Consider the following 17,106-nt stretch of genomic DNA (forward strand, 5'->3'; position numbering starts at 1 on the left):
TATTCATCTCTTACCCACATCAATTCTGAAGATATAGATTTAACCACTGGAGTAATACAGATTACTTTTATGCTACCTTTATGTGCTTTTTTGAGCTTCAAGATGTCAGTTACCATTCACTTACATTGTGAGGACCTAAAGAAATTGAATACTCAAATTATTTGCGTTCATCAGAAGAAAGTCATACACATCTGAGATGTCATGAGTGTGAGTAAATTATGAGAGAATATTAGTTTTTGGGTGAATTATGCCTTTAATACTGTTACGTTCACACACAGTTCGGTTATTTACGAGACTTAATTACAGTTGTAGTTGCAGCATAATGCATAAACAGAAGTTCTTAGTTACCGATCGATTGTGAAAATACAATCTTCAGTCAGCCATTATGAATTTATTTCTGTGTGTGTGTGTCCAAGACTCCAATTAAAGGGGATTATCAAGATAAAGCTGTTAATATTTGGCTATTCATGTGATCTCAACATGGCGGTACTCATAAATATGCGCTGCACAGATATGTAGATTAAGGCAGCTTTCCCCCTCTAATAGGACTAAAGTCATGTCGTGAGTGTACAGCATTTTTATTCTGTTTGAAAGTTTAGCAATTAGCAAAAAAATAATAACTGAGAGCACCTTTTAACCTAGTGTAGCAATCTCATTCTTGAGGTTTACTGTTCTTTGGTTTACATCTGAAATGGATTGGTTATACTGAATTGTTCCGTTAGTACGAAATAATACAACGATTGTTAGTTTAATTCTCATGGTAAAACTACTTGGCCAGTACGGGGATCGAACCCGCGACCTTGGCGTTATTAGCACCACGCTCTAACCAACTGAGCTAACCGGCCGGATGTTGTCCTGTGAGGTCCAGTTTCATATTGGGCGACTTCCAAACTACATTTTTGTGCCCTTGAAGGGCACTGCGGAAGGGGACGTTACTCAAAGGATTTATTAAAATGTGCGTTTATTAAAAAAAGTATCTTTTTACGAATGGTTCTCCCACCTCAAAACTTTTAGCGAAGAGTACATTCATACAACAATGCCATACTTCAGACATTCCGACAAATTGATTGCGTCTGAGTTATTAAGACTGAACATCTTCGATGAAATCAAGGCTCGTTGGTCTAGGGGTATGATTCTCGCTTTGGGTGCGAGAGGTCCCGGGTTCAAATCCCGGACGAGCCCTATATTTTTCCAAGTAAATCCCTCAAAAGCAAAATGGACTAAAGCATATGGCATAATACATTCGTTTGGCTACGCACTATTACAACAATTCAGCAACACGATGTCATCGAAAGTAGGAGAGTGTTTTTTATGTTGGTTGGATGGGTTAGCTGCCTTCCACAGGAAGGCCAGTAGTACGGAAGTGAAGGCTGCTGACCAGTCAATAGGTGGGAGGAAAGGGGGTTCCAGACAGAACCACGAAACACTTGTACACACTCAGGCTCAAATCCTACCTCACCAACCTGTACAAAATAGTAACATTTTAAGTGAGGGACATTTTCATTGTAGTTAAATATTTAAAGTATTTAGACATTACTATTTAAAATTAAGACACCATACATTCCACCATACATTCTGATGCTTTAGTATTTATTTATATATAAGCAGGGTTGGGGAGTAATGGAATACATGTAATACATTAAATACATATTTAAAATACATCATATAAGTAACTGTATTCCACTACAGTTACAATTGAAATCACTGGTATTTAGAATACAGTTACATTCAAAAAGTATTTTGATTACTGAAGAGATTACTTTGCATTGTATTGTCATTTGTTTCATTTAATATTTAGTCCTTTAAGATGGAAAACATTTATACATATAAATGAGCTATGAAACACTTTCTTATGATGTGTTACATTCATACGAGCAGACAGAGAAGTAAGTTTGAAGTAAGTTTGGAGCACAAGAAATAGAAATAAACCTTGTGTAAATGCACGTTACCAGGCACTACGTTGGATCATAATTTCTTTTTTTCTAGTAAGACCTTTGATATTAGGGCAAAAATAGTATTCTTGATAATAATTTTTGTATTGTTTTCCTGTAAAAAGTTCTAAAAATCCTTAAAACAAGATCAATTTGATTTATCTTGTTTTAGAAACAACACTGCATAAGATATTTAGGTTTTTCAGAGAATGTATTTTTAATATGTTTATTTTGTCTTACTGTACTGGCAGAGTTTTTATAGTGAAAACAAGTGAAGAAGTAATCCAATGTATTTAGAATATGTTACTGACCTTGAGTAATCTAACGAAATACGTTACAAATTACATTTTGCAGCATGTATTCTGTAATCTGTAGTGGAATACATTTCAAAAGTAACCCTCCCAACCCTGTATATAAGCATGACACCTTTTTAAAGAGACACAATTAACATTATGTATTTAGGTAGTTTTAAATGTTTTAAATATTTAGACATTAATATTTAAATTTAAGACATCATACAATATTCTGATGTTTTAGTATTTATTATATGTAAACTTGATTAAACCTTTTTAAAGAGACACAACATTATGTATTTACAGTTGAAGTCAGAAGTCTACATACACTTAGGTTTGAGTTATTAAAACTCATTTTTTAACCACTCCAGAGATTTAATATAGCAAACTATATGTTTGGCAAGTCGTTTAGTCATTTATCTACTTTGTGCATGACACAAGTAATTTTTCCAGCAATTGTTTACAGACAGATTGTTTCACTCTTAATTGACTATACCACAATTCCAGTGGGTCAGAAGTTTACATACACTAAGTTAACTGTGCCATTAAGCAGCTTGGAAAATTCCTGAAAATGATGTCAAGCCTTTAGACAATTAGCCAATTAGTTTCTGATAGGAGGTGTACTGAATTGGAGGTGTACCTGTGGATGTATTTTAAGGCCTGCCTTCAAACTCAGTGCCTCTTTGCTTGACATCATGGGAAAATCAAATGAAATCAGCCAAGATATCAGAAAAAAAAAAAAGAAAAAAAAAATTGTGGACCTCCACAAGTCTGGTTCATACTTGGGAGCATTTCCCAAATGCCTGAAGGTACCACATTCATCTGTACAAACAGTAGTACGCAAGTACAAACACCATGGGACCAAGCAGCCATGATACCGCTCAGGAAGGAGATGCATTCTGTCTCCTAGTGATGAACGTAGTTTGGTGTGAAAAGTGAAAATCAATCCCAGAAAAACAGAAAAGGACCTTGTGAAGAAGCTGGAGGAAACAAGTAGACAAGTATCTATATCCACAGTAAAACGAGTGCCATATCGACATAACCTGAAAGGCTGCTCAGCAAGGATGAAGCCACTGCTACAAAACTGCCATAAAAAAAAGCCAGACTACAGTTTGCAAGTGTACATGGGGACAAAGATCTTACTTTTTGGAGAAATGTCCTCTGGTCCAATGAAACATAAATTGAACTCTTTGGCCATAATGACCATCGTTATGTTTGGAGGAAAAAGGGTGAGACTTGCAAGCTGAAGAACACCATCCCAACCGTGAAGCATGGGGGTGGCAACATCATGTTGTGGGGGTGCTTTGCTGCAGGAGGGACTGGTGCACTTCACAAAATACATGGCATCATGAGGAAGGAAATGTATGTGGATATTTTGAAGCAACATCTCAAGACATCAGCCAGGAAGTTAAAGCTTGGTTGCAAATGGGTCTTCCAAATGGACAATGACCCCAAGCATATCTCCAAAGTTGTGGCAAAATGGCTTGAAGACAACAAAGCCAGTGTATTGGAGTGGCCATCACAAAGCCCTTACCTCAGTCCGATAGAAAATTTGTGGGCAGAACTGAAAAAGTGTGTGTGAGCAAGGAGGCCTACAAACCTGACTTAGTTACACTAGTTCTGTCTGTAGGAATGGGCCAAAATTCCATCAACGTATTGTGAGAAGCTTGTGGAAGGCTACCCAAAATGTTTGACCAAAGTTAAACAATTTAAAGGCAATGCTACCAAATACTAACAAAGTGTATGTAAACACTGGGAATGCAATGAAAGAAATAAAAGCTGAAATAAATAATTTTCACTACTATTATCCTGACATTTCACATTCTTAAAATAAAGTAGTAATCCTAACTGACCTAAGACAGGGAATGTTTTCTATGATTAAATGTCAGGAATTGTGAAAAACTGAGTTTAAATGTATTTGGCTAAAGTTTATGTAAACTTCTGACTTCAACTGTAAGTACAGTTTTAAAGGTTTAAAATATTTAGATATTAATATTTAAAATGAAGACACCATACACCACTCTGATGTTTTAGGATTTTTATATATAAACTTAATGAAACCTTTTTAAAGAGACAAAATCAACATTATGTATTTAAGTACAGTTTTATTATGTTTATTAACAGTACTAAAGCAGAATGAAGTCACAGTTTGTCAATTTAAATAACAGTAAACTATAAACAGAAACATTTGTTGCATAACCTTTACTAAGTGCAAAACATTTAAAATACAAGCAAGATAAAAACATTAAACATTTATTAACATTAAAAATACCTAAATTACTTTTAAATATAAAAAGGAACATTTGTTGCATAACCATTACTAAGTGAAAACATTTAAAATACAAGCAAGGTAAAAGCATTAAACATTTATTAACATAAAAAAATTCACTTTCAAATATAAAAAGGAACATATCCATAGTAGAGAGAGAAATAGAAAGATTCTTTGCAGGTGGATTGATAGGAGCAGGTGGGAGTGTTTTCACCATGACACTGATGGTTTCACTTCCTGAGTTAAGATGCTGCCATTGATGTTGTGTTTCCTGGAGCTTTTCTGGGCTGGTGTTGAGATAGGCATTTGTGTTCTTTTTTTTTATTTTTATAGCAAGGTCTTTTATGTACCTGCTTAAGTGCTGTTTTGTGGTTGAGTGCAGAAGGCTGTTGGGGTCAGTGCAAGCAGTCTGCCATAGCAGCATAATCAGCATCTACTCTTTTAAGGAGTTCCTTGCTCCCATGGTGCTTTGCCAAGAGACCATCAATGGCAATTCTCATGGGATCCATCCATCTACTGTGATCAAACACAAAGACTTGTCTACCTGTCTTGATGGGTTCAGTGCGAGCTGCACAGGGAGAAGTAGCAATGGGCAGTTGTGGTGTTCTCAGCAGTTCTGTAAGATATTCACAAAAATACTAAACTAATGTTTTTTTTCTGAGACAGACAGGTTACACACATTAGTGTCTGTATGAAAAAAATAATTACCTGCATCCAAAAGAATGTCATCAGACCCTTGTTCTTTCATGGTTTTTGCTGTGGTAGGATGGTGGAACAAGACAGTCTATGGGGTAGCCTCTGGCGCTGTGGCAAGATGCATCTCAGCAGAAGAAGATGGATCTAAAAATTTCTAAATTACATATAATAATGTGTTGTAAGCACAATAAGTAGCTGATACATAAGTGAAACAAATATACAAATTATGAGGCAATATAAATCTTTCCCTGTATCTTTGAATAAATCAACATAGTAATGAGGTACCTCAGCAGGATGTGAGGACTCCAAGAAAGATGACTCTTCCTGCATCTCCACATCTCCTAGGGCTGACTTTCTGCACTTGTGTTTCTCAAAGTCAAGAGGCAGTGAGCGACAGCCTGGCTCCACATACTGTAGGCCAAACCTCTCTCCTGTGTCCCTGCTGGTGATATACAAATCTGGATATTTGGGCTCACCGGTCACTCTCACAGAGTTTAACTCCATCATTAACACAGGGTCAAACACTGCAGGTAGGCTTACTTCTGGCTGTTTTAGGTCTACCAACCGCTGATAATTCCAGCGTGCCACCCCAGTCATACCTTGCACTTGAAAAAGCTCAGGAGAGACACAATTTCCAGTTACCCACTGAGCTTGATGGAAATTAAACCCTTCTTGCTGTGAGGTACCTCTGACAGGAATCCAAATGGGCACAGCAGCTCCCTCACCCTTTACATGATTGAGCTGCAAGGTGCCACCATATCTGTAGAAGATTCCTTCTTCCACCTCAGGATCAGTCAGGAAGCCTCTAAGGATATGCACACGCTGAAATCTCCACACCTGTAACATTGATGGTTTAAAAAGGTGAACATTGTTGGGATCCTTTGCCAGATGGAAGTGTTGAAGCACTTCTTCAACTCTCTGGACCAGCTCTCTGGGATGTGGCACTTTTGTCCTGCAGTGCTCTCTGATGTGCTGCTTGGTGGGATTAGCAGGCAAAATACCACAGAATTTGTATGCCTCCTTCAGTTTCTCCAGGTCACTTTTGGCACTTTTCCACTGCACGTTACGGTTCGACTCGATTCGACTCTGCTTGCTTTACTTTTCTGAGCTTGCTTTTCCACTGCAGTTTAGTGCCGCCTCAATGTGGGTGGGATTATACGCTGATCGTCATAGTTGCGCCACCTCTACTGCCGTGACATCATCTTAAACACGACACAAACATTACTGACCATAAACAATAACACAACCGCTAGCTGTTAGCTACTAGCTCATTGTGCTGCATAAAGCAGTTGTTGCATTGTGATTTTACACAAGTGTAACAGTTAAATTGGCCTGGTTGTTTTAGGAGCAAGCTTTCCAGTAGCTGGTCAACTAAATAAAACTTTCAAGCAGAATATAGAGTTAACGTAACAAAATGTACCATCCTCCATCGTGGACTCCAACAACGCCGAGTCCAGGGCACTCTCCCTCCCATTGCTCGCTGGTCTATTGCCATAGATAGCGTCCATTTGTTTGAACCACTTCCACTTTCTTCTGTTTGAACCACTCCGGCTGTTGTGGTCCTTGATGGTTCTGTAGTCACTTTTAAGTTTTTTTAACTTTTCCCTACACTGTTGGTAGGTCCGTTGGTTGCCGTGTGCGGCCAACAGCTGAGACACTTCCTGAAAGACTTTTTCATTTTGCATCATTTCCTTCATCGCTAACGAGAGGAACGTCTGCACCTTGTTTATTGACCATGGCGTGGTTTTGCGCACAGCCATTTCTTTTCACAATTCGAAAGTCGCGTGAACAAATTATACTGCTGTCCCTGTTGCTAACTTTAAAACTAGCGGGTTGATGTCCCGTGTCGCAAATCCAGTAACGCAGGTAGTGACGATTCTCTCTGACCAATCAGTGATCTGCATGGTTTTGACATCACATTTAGTATCGGCTCAGCCGTTACTAAAAAAAGTATCAGGTACCAGGTACTATCCACAGTGAAACCCCCCAAAAAGTGAGTCGAGTCGAGTTGAGCTGTACCGTGCAGTGTAAAAGCCTCATACGATCCACAACAGTGAAAGCAGCAGAGAGGAACTGGCAAAAGGAGCTATACAGAGGATGATGCTCTGAAACACACTTCCTGGTGTACCGCCACATACAGTGGAACAAGTCAAGTTTAACAAGGATGTCCTTATTGAACTGCATGCAGCAGGCACATACATTTTTGAGGTTCCCTGAGGTAACTTCTGCCACAACAGCTTCAGTGGTCTTCCAGGCATCCCATAGCAGGTGCTCAAAGGGTTCTGGGTCCAAAACTTTGAAAGCAGCACAGCAATCTCTATAGACACATATAAAGAGAAATAAGCAATTTCAGTTAGATATTCATTCATTAGGCTTACACACAAGTTGATGTGATGTGTTGCATTGGTTTATACCTGTCTACCTACTGGTACTTGGCTTTGGGGATACCAGGAGCACTGTAGCGATTGGCCAACCGACAGTACATTGACTCCAAGGACTGCTCACTCTCAGACTGCAGCATCACCCAAGACAGGATCATCCAGTTCTCATTCATCACAGCATATGAAGACATTGTGCCAGATGAGAGCATCACTTTTCTGGCAACTTTACCCATGTGATCTGACCTGAATACCTGTCCAAAAGTGCCTTGTAGGACCTGAGTGAGAGCCACCTCCTGCCGCTGATATTTTTGAAGAAGGCACTCCACCAGATAGTATGCAGTCACAGACACCCCAAATCACCCATCAGTGTCCTTGTAACCCCCAAATGGTGCTGGTGCATCATCCTTCCTTAGGGATCCTGTGATGATCCTCTGCCCATACATCCCTGCTTCAGCATCTTTGGTGTTCTGTATGCTGAGCAGGTGGCCAAAGTGGGCTCTTTCATATTTAAGGTGAAGCATCCCAGAAAGCTGGTTTGGCATGTTAGGTGATTTCCCAGAATGCCTAAATTCATCCATCACCATTTTACAGATTGCCTTTTTATGGGTGAGAAAGGCTGGCAAGATGTTGCTGAAACGCTGTGGTAGCATGTCCAGCCACCTTTCCATTATACTATGCTCTGGTTTCCAGATCAAAAAGGGATGGAGCTAGAAGTACTTTATTGATGGCAGGCCTGTGTTTGTTTCTATAAGCTTAAGCTGAGGTGGATAACACCACAAAGAGACCATATTCATAAGGTGTCTAACTAGTCGTGATCCTGGCCAGAGCCCCATATATTCCATCTCTGTTTTCATCCAAATTTTTTGATGGAGGGAGCAGTTCCAGCGAGTAATATATTGAATGTAGCTGGGCATGGGGCCTCTGCCTGTGTGGAAGGTACTGTTGCAGGTGCAGTAGGTACTAATGGTGCAGCTGTGGTACTGACTGGGTAGCTGCTGGTGGTACTATGGGTACTGACCGGGTAGCTGCTGGTGGTACTGTGGGCACTGACTTGGTAGCTGCTGGTGGTACTGTGGGCACTGACTGGGTAGCTGCCGGTGGCACTGTGGACAGTGGTACAGAGGCTATACCCTGTGAAGAGAGGCCTACACACAGGAGCTAGTGGAATGCAAGGACAGAAGACTTCATGTGATGTTGGTGGATGCTGTGGCACAATTGTATGGAACAAAGCAAATCAAGTAAAACAATTTATTTTAATTGTATGATTTGATTTAAATGTATGATTTGTCTTTTTTGACATCAGTTAGATGTTAAAATATTATTTATTTCAAGATTTACATAGTATTATTATTATTATTATTATTATTAACATAACTTTTTATATTTTTGTTCAGTTAAAAAAACGGTTAAAGCAAAATAAAAAAAACTAGATAATTATTGACAAACAATTAAAAAAATAGCAGCCTCTTGGTTTTCTTACTCGGCAGTGTAGGACATTTTTGTGGAGACAAACTCAGCATCATCCTCTCCAGTTCTTCATCCTCTTCCATTTCTATGAAATGAAACAAATACATCAGTAGGCTGTAATAATCAATATTAAAAACATTTTTAAAGAATAGTTTACTGACCTGGTAGATCAGAGGCAGGGCTTGAAGGAACTAGTGGCCTTGCAGAGAGAGTTGATGGTGGAGGGGCTTCTGCATTCAGATGGCTTTGTTGCTTCAAAATATACTGCTGTAAGCGGTACATTTTTTCTTCCAGGAACACAGTTCTTCCCCATTATAAAGGCAGCATACCCATCAGCCCTGGTATTCCAAATCTTCCTCTAACTGTCTTTTGCTCATGCTCCAAATCCAACTGTATTGTCATCCTCTGACAAAACTGGTACTGGATCTGGCCTTTCTGACAGATATCGCCGAAGATCCTCAGTTTCCTTAAAGCTTTTTGAATACTCAAGAAAGGACAGGAGGCTATCCTTGCAAGGACCCTCTGGGTTGAGCTGCCCAATCTGTTCTTCCACTTCAACCTTTCTGGACAGGTACAAATAGTAGCCAACATCATTCTCCAATAACCACCAGAAGGACTTGCCTTTGTACTTGCCGAACTGAAAAATGTATTCGCCAAACACCTCTTGCTTGTCCGAAACATCCCCCCTCTCTGTAACACAACAGAACGGGCATTGCTCCTGATCTGCTCTTCTCTTTGAGGTGTTGACTTGTCCTGCAAAGATGGATTATTTTTAATTCTTCTTGCCTCTTCAGATGGGCCCAGTCGTAAATGGCCTGATAGGCCTCTCCTGAAGGACACTTTGGCTCTCCCGGGCAAAAATAAAATTTTCTTCATGCTGGTGACCTGAGAAGTAGTGCCCATATATTAGAACATTTCATTTGAAACATTTGAAATCAATTAACAATCATGATGCACTGTTAAACAATAGACCTTTGATTGATCATTATTATTTTAAAAGATTGACCACATTAAAACTCAGGAAATATTTTGTGAAATAAAATTATATTGGAAATGTCAATTATACCTAAAAAAGCATTTATAGTTATTCATTATGTTTTGTAAATTTAAAGGTAGGGTCATTGACCCTTTCACATACCATTAAGTATTGACTGTAGGCTTGTGTTGTTTAAGCATTTATCTTGTGTTACATGTACAAACCTACATACACACCACATAATATTGTTAACCTACATTCATTAAAGATCTCATGATAGAGGCAGATAAATGACCAAACATTTAACTTTACAAATAATTCACCTATACTCCAATAAAATATAACATACAATTTTATGTTTTACAAAGAGCTTGATTTATGAATTCACAATAAGCAAATGAAATGCTTAATTTAATTTAATTCATTTGGTTTACAGAATCATACTGTTTCTTTACAATTAACTTGAAGCTTTCTTCAAAAATATTATATATATATATATATATATTATATATATTTACATTTTTATTATTATTATTTACCACAAAGTAGAAGTTCATGCCCATAAAATGTGATTGGGGTATATTTAATCTCACCATGATCAGACAGGTGAAAAAAAAAAAAAAAAAAAAAAAAAGAATTTATACGTTCCATTTATATATCTCCATCTTTAAAAAACAACTGGATGAACCATGTTCAAAAACATTGTAAAATAGCCTATATGGGTCATTGACATGTCGTTAATTTTTTTTTTGTCATTTATATGGAATTCATATGTATGAAATTCTTGTAATTCATGCATACGATGACTTGAATAGACCTCTTCTATGATGAGCATGTTTTAAATTTCTAACTAAAATTACTATTGGTATTTTAGGGGACATAAAATAAAAAATGTTAGGGTGGTACAATGTCCTGAGATCATAATGAAGAAAAAAGTCGTGAAAGTGAAGCAGTTTTCTGAGTTTAAAAATATAAAAATTTGTAAAACAAATATATAAATCAGTTTTTAATATTTAAAATAACTTTTGCCCACCAAAGTCAGGTGGTGCAACCAAGAAAGTAAGGTGGTGCTTACAGAAACAAAACCATAAAACAGGAACTGATATCACAGAAAGGACTCCTGTAGATCCTCATGAATGGGTGTCAAGGTCAATCTTCTTCTTAGCATTGTGTGCCAAGCCATTGGATCGCTTCTTCATCAGCAAGTTTATGTAGATCCAGTAGGCCTCCATCAAATCTCGTTAGAAAGCAATCATTGACGATGTGGGACGTGGTCTGTTGAGCACGGCAGCTGCAGTTTGGATCGGTGGCCTTCCCCCAATGAACCAGGTTGGCAGCACATCGACACTGAAACTGATTTAGCATGCACCATAGGCGTTGCGGAAAATTAAAGCCAGCAGGACTGAAAGAAGGTTCGGCTACTAGGGAGCGGACAAACTCTGCTGCAGCCCACTCAGTACTCCAGGCTGAATTAGCTCTGATGTCTTCTAGCGGCTGATCTAGCCAGACAGGATTTCTTGATGACAGACGAACTGCTGGATGTGATTACTGCATGTACTGGGAATCGATCATTGTTGCGGATCTTGGCCACCATCTTTGCAGTTGCAACCTGTGGTTGGATGTGAGGTGGTGCTATACTGGTGAAAACTAGCAGCCACCGAAGAGGAGTAGAATGTATAGTTCCACATATACAGTAATACGCATGGAGATATAAGCTGTACATCAACTAGCTTGGTATGGGATGATCCTGACCAGACAGGGGTGCAGTACTCAGCAGTTGAATAGTATAGACCCAGAGCTGTTGTCTTTAGGGTTTCACCCCAGGATCCCAAGCTTGTACCAACAAGTTTACTAAGTAGGTTATTCTGACTTCTGCAGCTGTCTTCAACAATGTCAGTGATCTGTTTAAGGTTATGCTCAAGTACACTGGGTTCAAGTTGTGTTTGATTCGCTGATCCTTGAGATAGATGTTCAGTTCCTGGTTTGCCTTTATGTTTTGAATGTGGAAGACATATAGCCAATGGAAAAAGTGTTCAGCCATCTTCACCATGTCTTCTTTGAGTGTGCCCATTATATCAGTGAAGGTTCAACCCTAGGACCCAAGGCAGATGTCATCATATGAAATTGTGTGACTTTGGCGTTAATAGATCATTGGTGTAGATATTTAAGAGGTTTGGAGACAGGACCAAACCTTGAGGCAAACCATAGACCAACTTGATTTCTCCAGGAACTGCACTTGCCTCTCATGTACACTCGAAAGCTCCTGTTGCGGAGGAATGTCTCAATGATTTGAGCAACCCAGCAGAGCAAGATTTTAGATGCTTTCACCAAGAGACGTGCATACCAGACCATTTCATTTGTTATCGTTAGGTCGAGGAAAACTAGGTTAACTCTTCATTAAAATATCAGATAATTTGATATGTTATAACCTCCCCAAAAATGTAAAAAATATTTTACTTTAAAAAAATATATTTAAAGACTCAATAATGATTAAGAAGTGTACACTCATAATTATATTTATTTAAGGTAATAAATGTTATTAGCACATTTTAGTGTCATTAAAAATAAAACTTTAGATGAAAATGTTATAAACCAACATGAATACAAATATTACATGTCTGAAGACTTGGCATATGCATTTCAAAGTAATAATAAAAAAAAAGTGACTGTTGACTATGAGTTGCCTATTGGAAATGCACTGCTTTGGTGTACATTGTAACATATAGTTACATTTTTTCCCATAAACACTGTGGCAGCAAAATTGCAGCTTTAAAATACCTATAAAATACCTTTATACAGTATCAGTAATGACGTTCTCATGGCACATATCGAGCTCAACTAATGGAAAAGTCACTTGGCATTTGTATGTGTCACCAAGACAAATTCCTTGTATGTGTAAGCATACCTGGCAATAAAGCTGATTCTGATTCTGATTCATATGTTCTGTTTTGGGGTTTAGAAACCCCATGTCCCTATTAGCTCACAGTTCACTTCATGAAGTATCAGGTTGCTCCTTAATGACTTTATTACATTCCTAATTTTATTAGAACTGATTATAAAGATTTTAACCTGATGTAGGACATGATGTAGTTATAACTTGATTCAAAACATGAAATATGCACAATACATTTTCACCAGCTAAGATTTTCTGATTGGTATACTATACACACTGTAGCAGTATATGTCTGCCAGTGCCAGCAGTATATATATATATATATATATATATATATATATATATATATATATATATATATATATATTATTATTTTTTAACTTTTTAACAATGTATTCTCAAGGTCAAATTGACACCAAGCACCTTTCTAAAGTGTTCATGCCTATTTTGTGGTAAAACAGAGGGTTAAAGCTTCAATGGACATATGTTCTGCTAATGGGTTTAATTTGGTGTAATGAAAAGAGTTTTAAAATTGAAGGGACAATAATAAAAGGCAAATTTAGATTATTTCAGTGGATGCTAGGACTGCAAACAAAGAGGAAATCTCATATAATACCTATGATATTATCTAAAAAACAACATATAAAAACAAACATGTTGGTTGATGTTATTTGCTGACCTGCTTGGTCCACAGGTTGTTCTGACATCATCAAGGTAAGTGGACCCCTGCTCCTGTAAAATCATCTTTTATCTCAAGCTACAAGCTAACTCAAGATAGTCTCTTTTTACGAGAATTAATACTAATGACACAACTGAGGTTTCCATTTTTATGTTCTGGAAAGTTCTCCTCACCTGAACGTGGCGTGCACATTCTGAATGTTTTCAACATGCTTTCATAAATTTGAACGCATATGATTTAAGATATCGTCACAACGCTGTTGGCTTTCAGACTGTAATTAAACAAGTGAAATGTGTGATAACTTTACATAAGACAAGCAAACTAAACATTTGGCTGCATTTGGTTGTTGATTTTTTTTTAATCGTTGGGCCTTAGTTTTGGAGAAGCTGTTGCTATTGTTAACATCAGTCTAGTTGAGACATGGTTAACCTGTTGGCTTAGACATTGATGATGGTGAATAGATTTTCCATGACAAGACCTAAATCTAGTCTTATTTTTTTCTAGGCCCACTACATTTCCTTCTTCTTCTTCTTCTTTTTTCTTCTTCTTGATCTTTGAGGTTTTACGGCAGTTGGCATCCACAATGTTGCATTACTGCCACCTTCAGTTTTATTCTCCCTCAGTGTCCATTCATTTTAAAACTGTCTTTCCAGTCCAGTCATCCTTAAAAAACTAAATAAACATTTCCTCCACATTCTAACATACTTTTAATATTGTCCTCTACCCACCCTATTTCCCGTAACTGTGTCATCATTTCTTGTCTTTCATGTGTAAATTTCCTGCATGACATAAGGATATGCTCATCTGTCTCATCCTCATGGCCAGGGGTGGATTATGACTATTGGAGGCCTTGGGGCCAATTATCTTTAAGATTGAATTATCTTTTAAAGTTGAGATCCACACAATCCATTTTCATTTATTTAAGCCTCTTTTTATACTCAGAAAAAAGTCAGATTATTTCTAATCACACATAGGGCAGATGTGGTAAAAAAACAAACAAAAAAAAGCTCAACTGAAACACGTTTGCTGAGCAGGCGCTATTCCTAAAGAGACAGTATACCATTTTAGCGCTTGTTATACATATCAATGTAAACTAAATGTAAATACTTGTAAATACTGAAAATTATGAATACAAAAACAAGTAACAAAATGTGTGATAAATGTGTAAACATGCATATATTTAAAGGGACAATAATACATTATGAAATATGTTAACTTCATAAAACACTTTCAATATTGAAGAATTTAACAAATAGGTTCCTACAGCATATATGGATGGGTTTGGTGAAACCCATGCAGAGCCCTGCTCTATAAACCTAATGTTAACCTAGTAATAGTATAATAGTAGTAATTATTTTTTGACGCCCACTGAGGTAAATCATGCAGGTCACAATGGACATCTAAAGCAAATTTTTCATAGTACAAGTTAAATGTTAGATGTGTAATTCTATTTTCATATTTAGTTTCCAATCTTGTGTATATTTTTTGTTGAAAATCTGTAGCTGACATGACATTTTACACAGTGGCATCATTATGATACTATATGCAATTTCGTGACATCATAGTATTGCTAGAATGAAGAATTTGTCCATTTTTAAAAAGCTAAAATGTGATTAAAATGATCTCCAATGATGTATCTGTAGAGGGTTGCAATGCAGTGTACACACTGAACAATTCTGATTGTAAATGTAACAGTGCCAACTAATTTAAAAATACCTGTCATAACCATTATAATCTGATTATACTGTTGTGTGTATCAAAATACAAAAACTACTAATCAAATTCTTTCAAATATTCACACTGCTTTATTGCTTATGTTTAAAGGCTCTTTGATGGAACTGTATATTACTAACTTTCACTTTTTTAAGCTATATCCAACAAACTCGGCAAAGAGTTCAGGCAGTTCTAGCTCGCATTGCTATATCTGTTCTTACTCATCTGAATTATGGGGTGCGTTCTATTCAGAAGTGATCATCCCTATACCCTATTTCCTTCAGAGACTTCACTCTCTACTGTGAGAGGTTTAGATGGCTGAAAGGTGTGGAGCTCAAAAATAGTGGTCATTTTATTTGATTGGAAATTCTGTTTGGAACAACCCTACAGCTTGGCTACCATTATTATTACTCACAACCAAGTGCCCTGTGAATGCATAATTTTTACTTTCAAAGTGGCCACAAATCCCAAGACTACATTACATTGACAGAATGTTCAAATGAGCTGAGTTCGTTTTGGAATTCTTTTGCTTTTTTCTGACTGTAAGACATGTTGAAGACAATAACTTCAAGCGTTTAAAACTATTTTAAACTTTCAAACAAGGTTTCGGCAAACAAAGATTATAGAGTGTTTCGACAAACTTTACATGTCTAGTTTAATCAATACTTTTCCACACAAAACCTTTTGTGTGTGAAAATAAAATATCAATATGTTATTTTCCCCAACCACCTAAGACAAGTTATTTGTTTATAATGTAGGACAAACATGCAGATATAGCATGTTTAGAGAACACCCTGGGATTTTCAGTGATACCAAATATTAGTGAGTTTGGCCATGATAACTTCCTCTCCTTGATCTATAGAAATGTATGACATTGCAATTCAGCACATCAAATACAATAGTATGTTTTTTTAATAAAATAAATTATTATCATGTTTTGTATACACCAAACACTATATTGATGTTTGCTGTCTCAGGAGGTTATAATAAAATGGCATCATAATAGCTTGTAATATAAAACCATGAGATCTTTATAATGACAGAGCAAGCTGCATATGTAAAATAACTAGCTGTTCACACTTTAAATATAGGCCTATCTTATAAAATTTTATGTCAGTATTTTCAAAGCGCGTTTTTTTATTGTGGTGGGCATGGATGTAAAGCAATGATGTTTATGAGATATACCTCAAACCCTGTTGTATCACATTTTCAACACAAATTTTCAACCAGATTTGTCTATTAAATAATGCACAACAAAAGTTAGCACATGTTTCTTCAATTCAGTAAATGCTCAATTTGAAATATCAGTAGCAATATAAACATTGTTGTTAATTTTGCTCTATCAAAATCTGAAAAAATTTTTGCATCAAAACAATAAGTGCATCACAACACGAAGGCAGCAATTTTGGAAATGAAATTAAAAGGTCTTCTACTTCAGAGAAGCACGGAAACTTTTACCAGGAGGCAGTAGACATCTAGTGCATTGCATACAACAGGTTTTTCAGCATATTTTTGATCATGTTGATAATGTAGAGGCTTTAGAATGTAATATATCAAATATGATACGAGTGCTGTTAAGGAGTGGCTCAAAATAATTTAATTAGAAACAGGGAGGCAAAGGTTTGGGGCCCACATATTTAAGCGCTTATAAACGTGTTTTTAAAAAAAAAAAAGTTGATAGGCCGCGAGACCTTGCACCATTCTTCTGTAGTTACAGTAACGACGGGTAACACTTTATAATAATAAGGTTCTATTTGTAAATTATAGTGGCCTAAATGCTTTAGGTATCATGAACTAACAATGAACCA

General features: G+C 37.0%; 2 non-coding genes across 2 annotated transcripts; one reads left to right on the forward strand and one right to left on the reverse strand.

Moving 5' to 3' along the window:
- Nucleotides 1-771: 771 nt before the first annotated feature.
- Nucleotides 772-845, reverse strand: trnai-aau (transfer RNA isoleucine (anticodon AAU)). Its single transcript has one exon. It is a non-coding gene; the product is annotated as a tRNA-Ile (tRNA).
- Nucleotides 846-1,110: 265 nt separating this feature from the next.
- trnap-ugg (transfer RNA proline (anticodon UGG)) lies at nt 1,111-1,182 on the forward strand. The gene has a single exon. It is a non-coding gene; the product is annotated as a tRNA-Pro (tRNA).
- Nucleotides 1,183-17,106: the final 15,924 nt, after the last annotated feature.

This window comes from Myxocyprinus asiaticus, chromosome 9 (genome assembly GCF_019703515.2).
Source record: "Myxocyprinus asiaticus isolate MX2 ecotype Aquarium Trade chromosome 9, UBuf_Myxa_2, whole genome shotgun sequence".
Lineage (NCBI taxonomy): Eukaryota > Metazoa > Chordata > Actinopteri > Cypriniformes > Catostomidae > Myxocyprinus > Myxocyprinus asiaticus.